This window comes from Periplaneta americana, chromosome 13 (assembly GCF_040183065.1).
Source record: "Periplaneta americana isolate PAMFEO1 chromosome 13, P.americana_PAMFEO1_priV1, whole genome shotgun sequence".
Classification (NCBI taxonomy): Eukaryota; Metazoa; Arthropoda; class Insecta; order Blattodea; family Blattidae; genus Periplaneta; species Periplaneta americana.
In genome coordinates this window covers 3,349,372-3,363,694 of record NC_091129.1, presented here as the reverse complement: position 1 = coordinate 3,363,694, position 14,323 = coordinate 3,349,372, and the positions used below count along the sequence as shown (strand labels likewise).

General features: G+C 37.1%; 1 protein-coding gene across 2 annotated transcripts in view; it reads left to right on the top strand.

The window, feature by feature from the left end:
• LOC138711687 (uncharacterized) overlaps positions 1-14,323 on the top strand; it is a 1,209,687-nt gene that overhangs the window by 448,780 nt on the left and 746,584 nt on the right. The window lies entirely within an intron of this gene.

Below are 14,323 nucleotides of genomic sequence, written 5' to 3'. Positions count from 1 at the left end.
TACTTGTTTCACATCCTAAAAAACCGGACGCATATCAAACACAAATAAATAATTAAATTAGGGAAACAAACAATTTTTTAATATATTAACAAAACAAGGCCTGTGGTGGGGACCAGTATCTCGTCCACAAACCACCTGCGTCAACAACTGCCCTCATTCTGCGCGGCATGGAGTCCACAAGATTATGGAACAGGTCTAAATTCATGGCCAACTCCTCCCACGCATCTAGAACTCTGTCCCACAATTCCTCAGGTGTCCAAACGCGTGGTTGTTCTGCCCAATTAGAGCGTAGGATCCTTTTGACTGCAGCCCACACATTTTGAATCGGATTCATATCTGGTGAATTTGGAGTCCAGTCGACTGGGTCAACATCACGCCTTCTCGTAAATCATCTTTGAATCCGGTTGGCGGTGTGTATCGGATGATTATCCTGCTGGAAGAAAAGTGTTCCTTCTGTATATCGTTTTCCGTTGTATTAACAGATAGCAGTATTGCTTGAAAAAGGAGGGACGTATATTATTTATTAGAATTTTGGCATATTCTAAGAGATATCGCCACATAATTATAGCTTTGCGAGACACATATGATGGCAAATTTGTAATTAAAAAAAAGAAGGTTGGGGGAGATTCGAACCTTGAGCTACTACTATCAACTTGTTCAATAGACCAATGCCGTAACGTTTTACGCTACTGTGACTGTTAATATCAGTTCGGCATAATACGTGGTTTTCCTGTTCATATTCGCTCCGGTTGATTTTGTATTTATCAATTTTATTATTATTTCACTATTCAAGGGCCCTGGTGTATCTAGAATCAACCCGCCATTCGATTAGATTACATATTTTAGACTCTTAAGCAAAATACAGCAAATTTAAATAGTTTAATTATGTGTAACCTAGTGAACTACAGCTTTGATGAGACGCGCATGCGCAATGTTATGTCTCTGTAATTTAGAAATTGTCGGCCGGCCCATTCTTTTTGCAGCTAAGTGTACATTCTATATGTCTTAAGCTATGCATTGACAGTCTTGGTTCATTTTCGACAAGAAAGTGACATCCATCATTCTTGCAGTGGACTCTTCGTTTGTTACTATTGCTCCAAGATATTTGAATTTTTCCACCTCTTCAAAAGATAAATTTCCAATTTTTATATTTCCATTTCATACAATATTCTGGTCGCGACACATAGGCCTAATCATATACTTTCTCTTTTAGGGATTTTCTTCCAAATCTATCTCTTTACTTGCTTCAAGTAAAATTCTCGTGTTTTCCCTAATCGTTTGTGGATTTTCTCCTAACATATTAAAAAATTAACAGTACCATTCAGCTGGAGGATGCACTGTTAACAATTGCACTTTTCAACTCTAGAGTCTTTCCTGCTCAGATAGAACTGTTTCAAACTTAGAAGTAATATTTTCATAATTCTTTGGATTGATTATAACATCAAATTTCTTGATCTCTTTTGCATTTAGTGTAAAAACATGATCGGCCAGGACAGAAAGAAAGAATGCCTCAAAATAGGAAACACATTTTCCTGTGTTTGAGAAGCGTAGTTCAAAACCCATACGCTCAACCATTCCTATCATCACTATTATCTGTTCTCAACAACTTACACACTTTCTACAATATTAATTTAGATTTAACAACAGTGATACGAAGATGAAATTATTTAATTTGAGCCTTTAGTGACGTATCTGGCTTTGAAAGTGATATTGGAATTTGTCTGGTTTTGGAATTATCCTCTACTTCGTAATTTTCCTTGCCTGAAACTGTCATGCACTGTCCTCCAAACAGAGGATGGACTGACACTTGGTGGTGGAAAGTCTACGTTGTGTAGCGCGATTCACACGATAGCATTCTTTGTCGGTATTTTTGGAGACCTGCGGTGAGACCAAAAGATTAGATAAATGATTGTCTCTCCATCTTGTGTCGGTAGCACATTATTTAAATGTAGTTTTTATTTTTATTTTTATTTAAAGTCAATGCCTTAATTTTTGTTGTTGGAAAAGTTTTAAATGTTATTGTTAAAAACTTAAATCACCCCTTTTACAAAGGCATTGTAAGATCTAAATTGAGGGTGCAGGGAGAAAATATGAATGTTACAGAAAACATTATAGAGAAAAAAGTTTTAATGCCTGAACATTCCTGGTTTTTAACTGATAATAAAAATCCGTGGCGCTACAGCCCGTGAAGGGCCTAGACCGACCAGCCGGCTGCTGGCCTCACGCCCACATTTCGAAGCAGAGGTGGACGATCATCCAACCAGAATGGAGGTATCGTGTGGTTAGCACGATGATCCCCCCAGCCGTTATAGCTGGCATTCGCAACCGGATTTCGCTACCTATCGTAGATCCCCAAGTGCATAACGATGCTGGGTGGGCACCGGTTCCATACACTGGCCGAAATTTCATGAGAAAATTTCTTCTCCCATGAGGACTCGAACCAGCGCGCATTCCGTAACGCGAGTCCTAGGCAGGATGGTTTTTAACTAGTGCATCATAATTATGTTTAACGTTATCTTTTAGGACACTTTCACTTTTAAACATTCAGTGATTGGACAATTCTGTAGTCCTAGTTTCCACCGCTGTATACCGCAAAATTGCTAAAAGGAGACATTCTTTTTTTTTCTCCATCACCTTTCAATTATTTTATTATTAGTTGAACACATAGTTAAGTAAAGCAATAAATTGAAAATTTTTTAAATTTCATTTGCGATTTGAGAGGGAATGAAAATAAACTTAAAACAAATAATCTCTGATCACTTCATTTCCTTTTTTATAAATGAAATAAAATTGTTTGTTTTGTTTCAGCTACCTCATTGCTAATATTGTATCGTTTCTGAACTCATAAAAGAAATGAGAGCCATATTTAGTAAGAGTACATTTCTATAATATTTATCTGTTATGTGCAACAAATTAACATATATTGCAGTTTTTCAAGTGAGTTTCAGAAAGAGATCTTGCAGCAAACTAAATAGATTGAATTTCAATAATTCAATCACGAGTTTTCTTTTGTGTCTGTGCCCTTGGTGTCCGATCAGTGCTGCTCATCGGAGTGACTACTACCGCGGAGGAATCGGAGATTACGAATAAAGCTCTCCACCGGTGATCTCCGGTACTACCGTAGGTGGAACAGGGGACATACGGAGGGATGCGGGGGTTCGGAGAGAAGCGACAGTTAGCTCAAGGACGACCGGCGCGTACGGACTGACGGTAGTTGTGAGTGGAATAAAATGGCACCAAATCGGATATCCGTCGCATGGAAATCATTTAGTTGAAGGTAACAATAAAGTCGCACACTGTAAATTTTTTGGGCGAATTTACTCTAAGTATGGTGGAACTTCGAATTTGTTAGACCATTTGAAGCGATCGCACAATCGCGCACTTGATGAAAACAATTATGCAAAACATTTGATAGGATTTCTTTTTAAATTGTTTTAGTGCTATTGTTCCTAAAGGCTCACAATGTAAGAAATAGTCTTGATATTTCTCTAAAACTTAACTTTCGAGGCAATAAAAACTTATTAAATATTTACAAGACGATATGAGTTATATTTTGCTGTTTAGACAACTTAAATTATATTTCACTGTTTGGATTAAAATATTTCTGAATGAAACTAAAGAAACATCTGGTAATAATATAATTACAATTTTCCTTAAGTTGATATCCACTTATATTTTTATTACAGAGCAAGTGTGGCGCGTTTTAGAAGAGGCAGTTCAAATACTGACACCCTTTAACACAATAATCATAATCCTGTCCGGTGAAGAATCTGAATAAATTATGTTGGACAGTAAACTTTAACCCATTGATAGCCCACGTTTCTTTTGTTTCATTCTGAAGCTCCCTTAATATATTTTACGTTAACTAAACCGATTAGAATAATAATTGACAAACCCTGTTTGCGATTAAACGAGAGTTTCTAGGAGAATTAAGGTATAAATGTTTACATTAGCTACTGAAAAGCTTTACTTCTGCGTTAGTTTGCAGTTAGATTGAATGTTATTAATTTGATCAATGATATAAAACTAATACGGCTTTCCACATATACTATGAATTTCAAAACTAGATAAAAAATCTGTCAGCTAACGTAGCACTTTAAGCAACACAAAAAAAAGAGCCGGAGAAAGAGAGAGAGATTAACGTAAAAGAGAGATTAAACAACAACAAATTAGAACTTATTTTAAAAGATACGCGGACGTCAGCGGACTCGAACCACTACCTGATCCGATTAAAGGAATGCTCAGCGGAAAGTGTATGTCTGCGCCGCAGCACATATGCAACCTGCGCTGCATCAATCGGAGATAACTGGAGGTCTCCGATTGAAAGCGCGCAAACAACCGCTCCGGAGAAAACCTAATCGTAAGCAGCACTACGTCCGATCATGCGCAGTGTCTTGTATCTGGGACATTTGAGTATTCCTACAGCCTAATCTTTCTTTGGGCAGATTGGTTTGACGGGATTTTAGGAACCCTTACGCTCATAGCAGAGTCTTCGAAAAGACAAATGAGTAACAAAAAACAGATATCGCTGCTATAGCAACTAAACTACGATACTCATTTGTGTGCACTAAAAGCTAATGATGACACTTGAGGAGATTTAGTATCCGTCTGGTGCGTTACAGGCATGATGCACAACACTACGAAATGTATCAGTCAGTAGAGAACTGTGCCACATTGACTGGAAAATTCTGACGTGTGTAACAGGCGTTATTCAACCGAAATACTAAAAGTCTTATGCTTTACAAATGTTGGTATTGTTCCTCAAAATATGTGCCACAGCAGCAAAGTTTTCTATTAAATAATTGATTAAATGGCGATCTTACTCGTGTTAATTATGTAAGCATGTGTGGCTTACAGCTGTTTCGGTGCTACTTGACACCATCCTCAGAGCCTTCTGTGTCTCGAGGTAATCTCAACTTCGCTGCCTGTTGTGTGGGTGCGTTCGTGTGATGAAGAGTTGAATCAAATAGTGTGTGTGTTCTGAAATTGATCTGTGTGTTGAGTATTTGATTAGGGTGTGTTTTAGTGTGTCTATATATTTCATATTGTTCTAGCGTGTTAAGTTTTTGGTTTTTGGGTTGTATGTGTAGGATTTCCATGTCTGTATTTATGTTATTGTATGTGTGGTTTGCAATCTACATTGGACAGACAGGCAGATCATCCCAAACTGGATACAAAGAACACATTAAAGCAATAATCAGAGGACACAATACATCTACATATGCCGAACACAAAACTAATGCTAACCACACATACAATAACATAAATACAGACATGGAAATCCTACACATACAACCCAAAAACCAAAAACTGAACACATTAGAACAATACGAAATAGGCTACACAGATACACTAAAACACACCCTAATCAAATACTCAACACACAGATCAATTTCAGCACACACACACACACACACTCACACACACACACACTATTTGACTCAACTCTTCATCACACGAAAGCACCCACACAACAGGCAGTGAAGTTGAGATGGTGCCGAGACACAGAAGGCTCTCAGGATGGTGTCAAGTAGCACCGAAACAGCTGTAAGCCTCACATGCTTACATAATTAACACGAGTAAGATCGCAATTTATTCAATTATTTATATCCAACTGTTAAAAGTAGTGTACGTAAGATTCAACATGGATTTCTATTAAATTTTTACAAATAGATAGTTAGATATACACTGCTTTAATGTTTAGATTTGTGGCGTATTTTCATTCCTAGGCCTGTACATAATTATCTTTTTTGTTTTTTTGCAACTGCACCAGGTGAAAATCCATTCGCAGTTAATAACTTAACTTATTTATTCATTCACTTATATATCAGAGTCCACACCTGTGGAGTAACGGTTAACGCGTTTGGCCGAGAAACCAGATGGCCTGGGTTGGAATCCCGGTCAAAGCAAGTTTCGTGGTTGAGGTTTTTTCCAATATTTTCCCTCAACACAATATGAGCAAATGGTGGGTAGCTATCGGTACTGGATCCCGAACTCATTTCACCGGCATTATCACCTTCATCTCATTCAGGCGCTAAATTACCTGAGATGTTGATACAGCGTCTTAAAAAATAATCTATATATACAGGGTGATTCAGACCACCCGTAACAGTAATTTATTTCGGAAACTAGTGCATGAACATTTTCGAGACAAAACTATTTATAACTAAACCACATGTGAACTTTCATTTGAGCTTGATTTCATCAATCAGCCTTAACAGGAAGTAGGGTCAGTGGCGTATCACTTTAACATTTCAAATGGGAGTCGGGTCAAATAGGGTACCATTTGATAGAGCTCTTCAAAACAAACAACTTTCATAGGAAACGTTTTTACCATTTCCTACTCTTTCAATGAGAAAACGACAAAAAACAATGTCATCAATATTGAGAAATGTTACAAGATGAAAATGTAAACAAGACAATTAATGTAGACATGTTACTGAAAGGCTGGACAATTCCATTAATTTTTTATAAATTTTCAAACTGTCTGCCGTTCTAAGCAGCACACACCTGTACTCTTCTTCTAACACTGTCAGTGACTCCTAACACTTCGGCGTGGTCAAGTGACTGGCAGAGTAGGAATTAATAAAAACGTTTCCTATGAAAGTTGTTTGTTTTGAAAAGCTCTATCAAATGGTACCATATTTGACCCGACTCCCATTTGAAATGTTAAAGTGATACGCCACTGACCCTACTTCCTGTTAGAGCTGATTAATGAAATCAAGCTCAAGTGAAAGTTCACATGTGATTTAGTCATAAATATTTTTTTCTCGAAAATTTTCATGCACTAGTTTCCGAAATAAATAACTTACGTGTGATCCGAACAACTCATTACCTTTTCGTACGTTTTCTCATTGAAAGAGTAGGAATTATTAGAAACGTTTCCTATGAAAGTCGTTTGTTTTCAAGAGCTCTACCAAATGGTACTCAATTTGACCCCGACTCCCATTTGAAATTTTAAAGTGATACGCCACTGACCTATTAGAGCTGATTAATTAAATGAACCACAAGTGAAAGTTCACATGTGGTTTAGTCATAAATATTTTTCTCTCGAAACTTTTAATGCTCTAGTTTCCGAAATAAATTACTTTTACTGGTGGTCTGAATCACCCTGTATATATGTGTGTATATGTCAGCCCAGTGTAGGTTTCCTCGATGCATTCACTAGAACATATGGATCAGTTCTGTGTCATTCGACTTCGTAGTATTGTGAACCAGGCCAGAACATAATCCCGAAAGTTAGCACGTCAACTTTAGTATAATTCTCGGCAATGTAGCGGTTAATGCATTTAGAGTACAGTGATAAGATTTTACAGGCCTCATGAGGCCCTCGTACCTCTTCTTGGACAGCCCGGCTATAAAACGGCGTTGCCAGTCATTTTTCATCGATCTTTTTACAAGCGTCGAACAAACAAGAGAGATGCATTCCCTTTATATTCATAATGGAAACATTTGTCGGATTATATTGGGATGTTTGTTTTACAGCTAAGTAAACAAGTTTATACGGAGCTATTGGAAAACAAGTTGCAACTGCGACAAGCCATAGAGTTCTTGGACTCCGTACGCATACCTGTCTAAAATCGCAGACTTCCTATTTCTTTCTGCTTCACATTACAATTTGGCTAAACTAAGTAAACCACTGTGCAATTTGTTGTCTAGTCTATGTACATGTGTGTATATATGTATACAGGGTGTTTCCGAGGTGGTGTTACAAACTTTCAGGGATGATGACGAAGGGCTCATGTATCAATTTGAAATAAGGAACCCTGATCCGGAAATAACCGAGAAATAACCACGGTCAGATAAAATGCAGCAGATAAAAAAGGATCCCAATTTTGTGGGCATAGTTGCGCCCCGTTCCCATCAGGTAGAGAAAAAGGGATGGCATAGTTGCGCCCCGATGAAATAGGTAGAGAAAAAGACATTACGGAAACTCGACAATCATAATCAACCAACCTTATTGATTTCTTATTCGATTTAATACTCATTATCGATACCGTTAAAATGAACACCATGAAGTTGGCAGTACTTTATTAACTGACATATTCAAATGAGTGAGCCGTTGGAATATGGGGGCTTAGCATTCTTTGATATTTTATTAATGATTTTCACACCGTCTGTGACGTATAGTGAGGTTAATTTAAAATGAATGTTAACTTTAGTGAAAAGGGTAAAGAGTTAATAATTCACAATGGTTCTAAGTTTCAATTTTCGAAACCCTGTACCGTAGGGTTAAGATATCGATGTACAAACACAAAATGCAGTTCATTTATTGTGTGTGAGCGATAAAAAAGTGCTATTTTAAATAGTAAAATTGATCATATGCTAGGCCTACCTGATTTCAATGCAGCTATCACTGTAATATTTGTAAGTAATTTGTTTATACGAGTATTATGACAATCACTTTCGTGTGTACTATGTCCATCGGGGCGCAACTATGCCATGTCCATTCTGCTACCTGATTTCTTCAGGGCGCAACTATGCCATGTCCATTCTGATACCTGATTTCTTCAGGGCGCAACTATGCCATGTCCATTCTGCTGCTTGATTTCTTCAGGGCGCAACTATGCCATGTCCATTCTGCTGCTTGATTTCTTCAGGGCGCAACTATGCCATGTCCATTCTGCTACCTGATTTCTTCAGGGCGCAACTATGCCATGTCCATTCTGCTACCTGATTTCTTCAGGGCGCAACTATGCCATGTCCATTCTGCTACCTGATTTCTTCAGGGCGCAGTTATGCCATGTCCATTCTGCTACCTGATTTCTTCAGGGCGCAACTATGCCATGTCCATTCTGCTACCTGATTTCTTCAGGGCGCAATTATGCCATGTCCATTCTGCTACCTGATTTCTTCGGGGCGCAACTATGCCATGTCCATTCTGCTACCTGATTTCTTCAGGGCGCAACTATGCCATGTCCATTCTACTGCCTGAATTCTTCAGGGCGCAACTATGCCATGTCCATTCTGCTACCTGATTTTTTCAGGGCGCAACTATGCCATGTCCATTCTGCTACCTGATTTCTTCGGGGCGCAACTATGCCATGTCCATTCTGCTACCTGATTTCTTCGGGGCGCAACTATGCCATGTCCCTTCTGCTACCTGATTTCTTCAGGGCGCAACTATGCCAGGTCCATTCTGCTACCTGATTTCTTCAGGGCGCAACTATGCCATGTCCATTCTGCTACCTGATTTCTTCAGGGCGCAATTATGCCATGTCCATTCTGCTACCTGATTTCTTCGGGGCGCAACTATGCCATGTCCATTCTGCTACCTGATTTCTTCAGGGCGCAACTATGCCATACCGATAACCGAGTCGACAGTTACAAGCAAAAATAGTTGTGTGGAAATGAAATAATTTTATTCCTCTGTACACCTTATTTATGTGTATTTATCTGTACATCTTAAACATACTGTATTCATCTGACGTTGTTTACGTTGTCTACTTACAGTATTTCGTTCAGTGCGCTGTCTGAGGGATGGGGACAGGAAACTACACTAAAGCAATGCAGATAGCGTAATGTGTAACGGACATGGTCGGTCCTGATATGCACGTCTGTAGACAGCAGTGTATGTGTACAAGTTGCAGTGTCCAGTCGATCAGTCCTAGTGAAATGGAGGAGTACACGAGAGCGGAATAAGCAGACCTGATTTTCGAATACGGATGAGCTAATGGGAACATTAGACAAGCTCACAGATTGTATCGGGATAAGTACCCACGTAGGAGACATCCGGCCCATACCATCTTTCCACGACTGTCCAAAGGTTAAGGGAAGGAGGGCCGTGGTGCCAAATTACAATTCCGTTTCCACACAACTATTTTTATTTACAACTTTCGACTCAGTCATTTCCGGACCAGAGTTCCTTATTTCAAATTGATACATGTGCCCTTCGCCATCATCCCTGATAGTTTGTAACAACACCTCGGAAACACCCTGTGTGAAGATTTGTGTTTTCGTACTGAATCAGGCGTGTTCTAAGTTCACCTTGTATGATCCCCACAACATGTATGTGTAATACATACTGTTTAATTGTAGGTCAAGGTAGAACATACCATTTAAACATTTCAAATGATAAAGAGCAGGATCTGTTGAAAATACGCTGTCCTATTTTATTTACATATTGATATAAATCTTGTTGCCGAATCGGTTTAAAAGTGTAAACAGCAACTGTCACATGTCACAATGTTCCGTTACACATTAAAATGAAAGTCGCCATAACTCACATAAGCAAGGAATAAGCTAAGAGTGATGTGCGTATAAGTACTTTGACAGTTCCACATCCCCTCGGCTTTTATCTGCAGGAAGCTTTGCTCTGGCGCGTATTTTGCATGAGGACTTTCCGATTGCTTCTTTTAATGGAGAAAGCTCTAAAAACCTATTCGATAGGGATTTCTATTTAAAATTGAGTGGTGTGTTACGTATTCATGTTCCGGTTGAGAACGTTTTTCTGACATTGATACCCTCTTACTCCGCAGTAGCGACAACTGTGATAAATGGCTGGAAAAACCGTCCAAGTCCTCATGATTGATTGATGCATGTATTTTCTTTTTGAATACTCGTATGTAAGTGTAAAAATAAAACTTTAATGCTTTTCAAATAATTTAACTTTTTTATATTCCGAAAGATTAGTAAAGAAAACTGAATATCATTGTCACCCTTCGCATAGCAATCTGTAACATTTATGCCCGGTTCGTGGAAAGACACTTAACTGTGCATACAGAGTTATCTAACATAATTCAATTTAAATCCTGTCCAAATTCAATCTCGCAAATTTATAGCGCAATAATTAACAATAGATCCCTATTAGAAACAACAACAAGCAAATTTCTTGGCTTAAAATCGATAATATGTTAAATTGGAAAAATCATATTAAAGAAATTACCTCCAAACTGTCCACACCTGTAGAGTAACGGTCAGCACGTCTGGCCGCGAAACCAGGTGGCCCGGGTTCGAATCCCGGTCGGGACAAGTTACCTGGTTGAGGTTTTTTCTGTGGTTTTCCCTCAACCCAATACGAGCAAATGCTGGGTAACTTTCGGTGCTGGACCCCGGACTCATTTCACCGGCGTTATCACCTTCATTTCATTCAGACGCTAAATAACCTAGATGTTGATACAGCGTCGTAAAATAACCCAATAAAATAAATTTAAAAACCCCCAAACTAAATTCAGCATGTTTTACTATTAGATCTATGCAAAAGATAGTAAATATCAATACCTTAAAAACAATATACTTTGCAAACTTTCACTCGGTAATGAGTTTTGGAATAATATTCTGGGGAAATTCCACAGATAATAACAGTGTATTCCTATTACAAAAAAAGAGTAATTAGAATAATAGTAGGTGCCAAATCTGGGGAATCGTGTAGGACTATTTAAAAAAAAACTACAAATAATGTCCATGGATTGTCAGTATATATTTTCATTAATAACCTTCCTCTTATGTAATCGTGAAAACTTTGTAACTAATTCAACAGTTCATAGCATAAATACACGTCAGAAATGATTTTCATACTCCATCGGCAAGTCTATCGTGCTATCAAAAAGGAGTGCGTTATATGGCAGTAAAAATTTGTAATAGCCTCCCTATCGATATAAAAAATGAAATTCAAAACATAAGATTATTTAGGGCCAAATTAAAGAAGTACCTAATTTCTCACGCCTTCTATTCTGTAGGTGAATTCATGACATTCAATAACACTTCATGAAATTGATACTAAAACTTTGTGTTGTACTAGTAGACTATATTGTAAATCTCATCTGTATATATTTCATCTAGACTGTGACTATAAATTAAGACTTTATAATAGTATTAGTTTTTTGACTTGTTCCATATTCTAGCTGTGAAGCAATGTATGAATACCATGGAATGTTAATAAATACAATACAATACAATCTACTGTCACTATTTGGCTTCAGAACGCCCTCTAAACCACTAAAATCTTGCGTTAAAAGTGACTATTAGAATCAAACTGACTCATGCCCACAGCAAAACCGTGACAGAATAATAGTTCCAGCTTTTAAATCAACGACCATGGCTTTAAACCGCGTTTGGATTTATAAAACGACGACTTTTTCATTTTTCTGAGCCATGGCTCGAAACCATGGTCTGAAACAGAGACCACGGGTGAGGTAGGTTTAAAACCACGGCTTCATGTATGCAAGATGGAGGTAATAGATCAGCTGGATGATTATCAAAGGAAAATTTGTGACTACGAATATAAAATCCCGGATTAGAGTGATGAGAGACAGGAATAATCCTTTGTAACTATGTAACGACGAAAATTTCATGCGAATATTTCGATTTTGGAAGGAATCAACGCAAAATTGATTTATATATATATTTATTTAGGCCTATTTATTTATTTATTTATGTACTTATTTATTTAATCTGACAGCATTAAGGCCATAAGGTCTTCTCTTCCATCCCACCAGAATGCTAAATAATAATCTGGAACGAAATTCAAGAGACGGCGGATTACCAATTTTTTAAAACCATCTTGTTGCTTTGAGGGAAGTAAGATATAATAATTCACATTAATTGTACTTTTATGTCTATAAGACGATATAACTTAATTCTTAGTCTTTACAGTAGTTTTGGACATTTTGTTTAATACTCGAATATGATGTGGGCCTACAAGAATATGAAGCAAACGTGATTTTGTTTTCTTATTTGAAGTTTTTTGCTACCAGGGCTTTCCACGTAGTATTATATGTGAAAATAGAACTATACCACATTTTAGTTTTTATTTAAATTGTAATCCAGTTCATATTTAGGATATACATTCCTTAGAAGCGGGTTTTCAAGTAGTTAATGTTGGTAGTAGTTATGAACACATGATAAACTACAACATAAACGCTCGATTTATGCTAATTATTTGGGCAATATAATTCTGGTACCTAAAAATCCGTTCCCTATTAAATATCTAAGTAATGCTGGTATTAAACGCACATATTATATTCTGTAAATTAGTAAATACATCAATACCTTAGCTGAGAACAAAAGAATGTGACTTTCAGCAATTCAACAGAAATATTAATCCTGATGTTCATTTCTTTCTAATATCGATTGTTTACAAGAATAAAAATCGATTGTAAGCTGCGTTGCCATATATAAAACCCATGAACCTCAATTTCTTCTCAAGCCGCGTCTCGACTTCGTTTTAGAAATCGCATAAGGATTCAGACCTCGATCCGTGTTTTAGAAATCGACTCACAATGTTATGGGAATTAACAAAGGGCGTTTTGAAAATAAGATCCTCAAGTATGGTAAATATCTTGTATATATTATTCTAAACTGTGAACAAAATTACGTTGAAAATCTGATTTTGCTACCTGCTTTTCTTAAGCAATATTAATTTATACATTAAAATATCTTAAAATTAAGAAAGGCGACAGAATAAATAAATGGAAGTGCTCACTTGTTCAGTATATATTGTTATTAATAAGAGTTTAGCTCCTTTTTGCAAACCTTCGTTTGAAAACAATCATTTTAGTAGTTTTTCAGTATTTATATTCTTCCAAGTTCACGTGTATTATGTCTCTTGAGGAACCGACTTATATCTCTATGGAGGAAGTAGAGAAGGTAGACTGGGTTTCATCTGGTTTCGTCTAGGAGCCTGGAGGCACTTAAAATTGTGAACGAAAAGGGGGCGAGAATATGTCCTCTTTGCGGTAGAGGCGAGACATCACACCATATTTTATCGGAGTGTGAAGCCACAGAAGCTCTGAGGAAACGATTCCTGTCAGAGTCCTTCATTACATCTAGCAGGGGGCACTTGGCAACATACGATATGTTAAATAACGATAAATTCTGTGACAGTGTGGGAAAATTTATGGCAAAAGTTCGACAGTTGAGGGTGGAACTGGCCGAAGGGGAGGGAGCCGAGGAAATAAGGGGAAGAGTTATTAATTAGTGTTGTAATGAGTAGTATTAACACTGAGCGAATGAGGTAATTAGGAGATAATATTCTTTTTGTATTTATTGTGTCTTTTTTATTTTTATTTTATTGCATGTATATGTTTTTTTATGTATTACCTTTATATGTACTAGTTGGATTATTTAGTGTAGTTTCAATAAGGAATTGAATTGTTTATATGTTTCACTGTGTGTTTTTTTTTTCTTTTCATATCTTACATTTATTTTATTTTTATTATTTTTTTTGTGAAATTTTTTTCAAGTTAGATTAGTTGTAATTGTGATAATTAATGATAACGGTAGCAATAATAATAACTGTTGTTTTACTATTTTATTATTAGTAGTATTATTTTCGTTTTGAAGATTCAAACTGTGCATAGTTACAGCACGAATGGCCGTACGA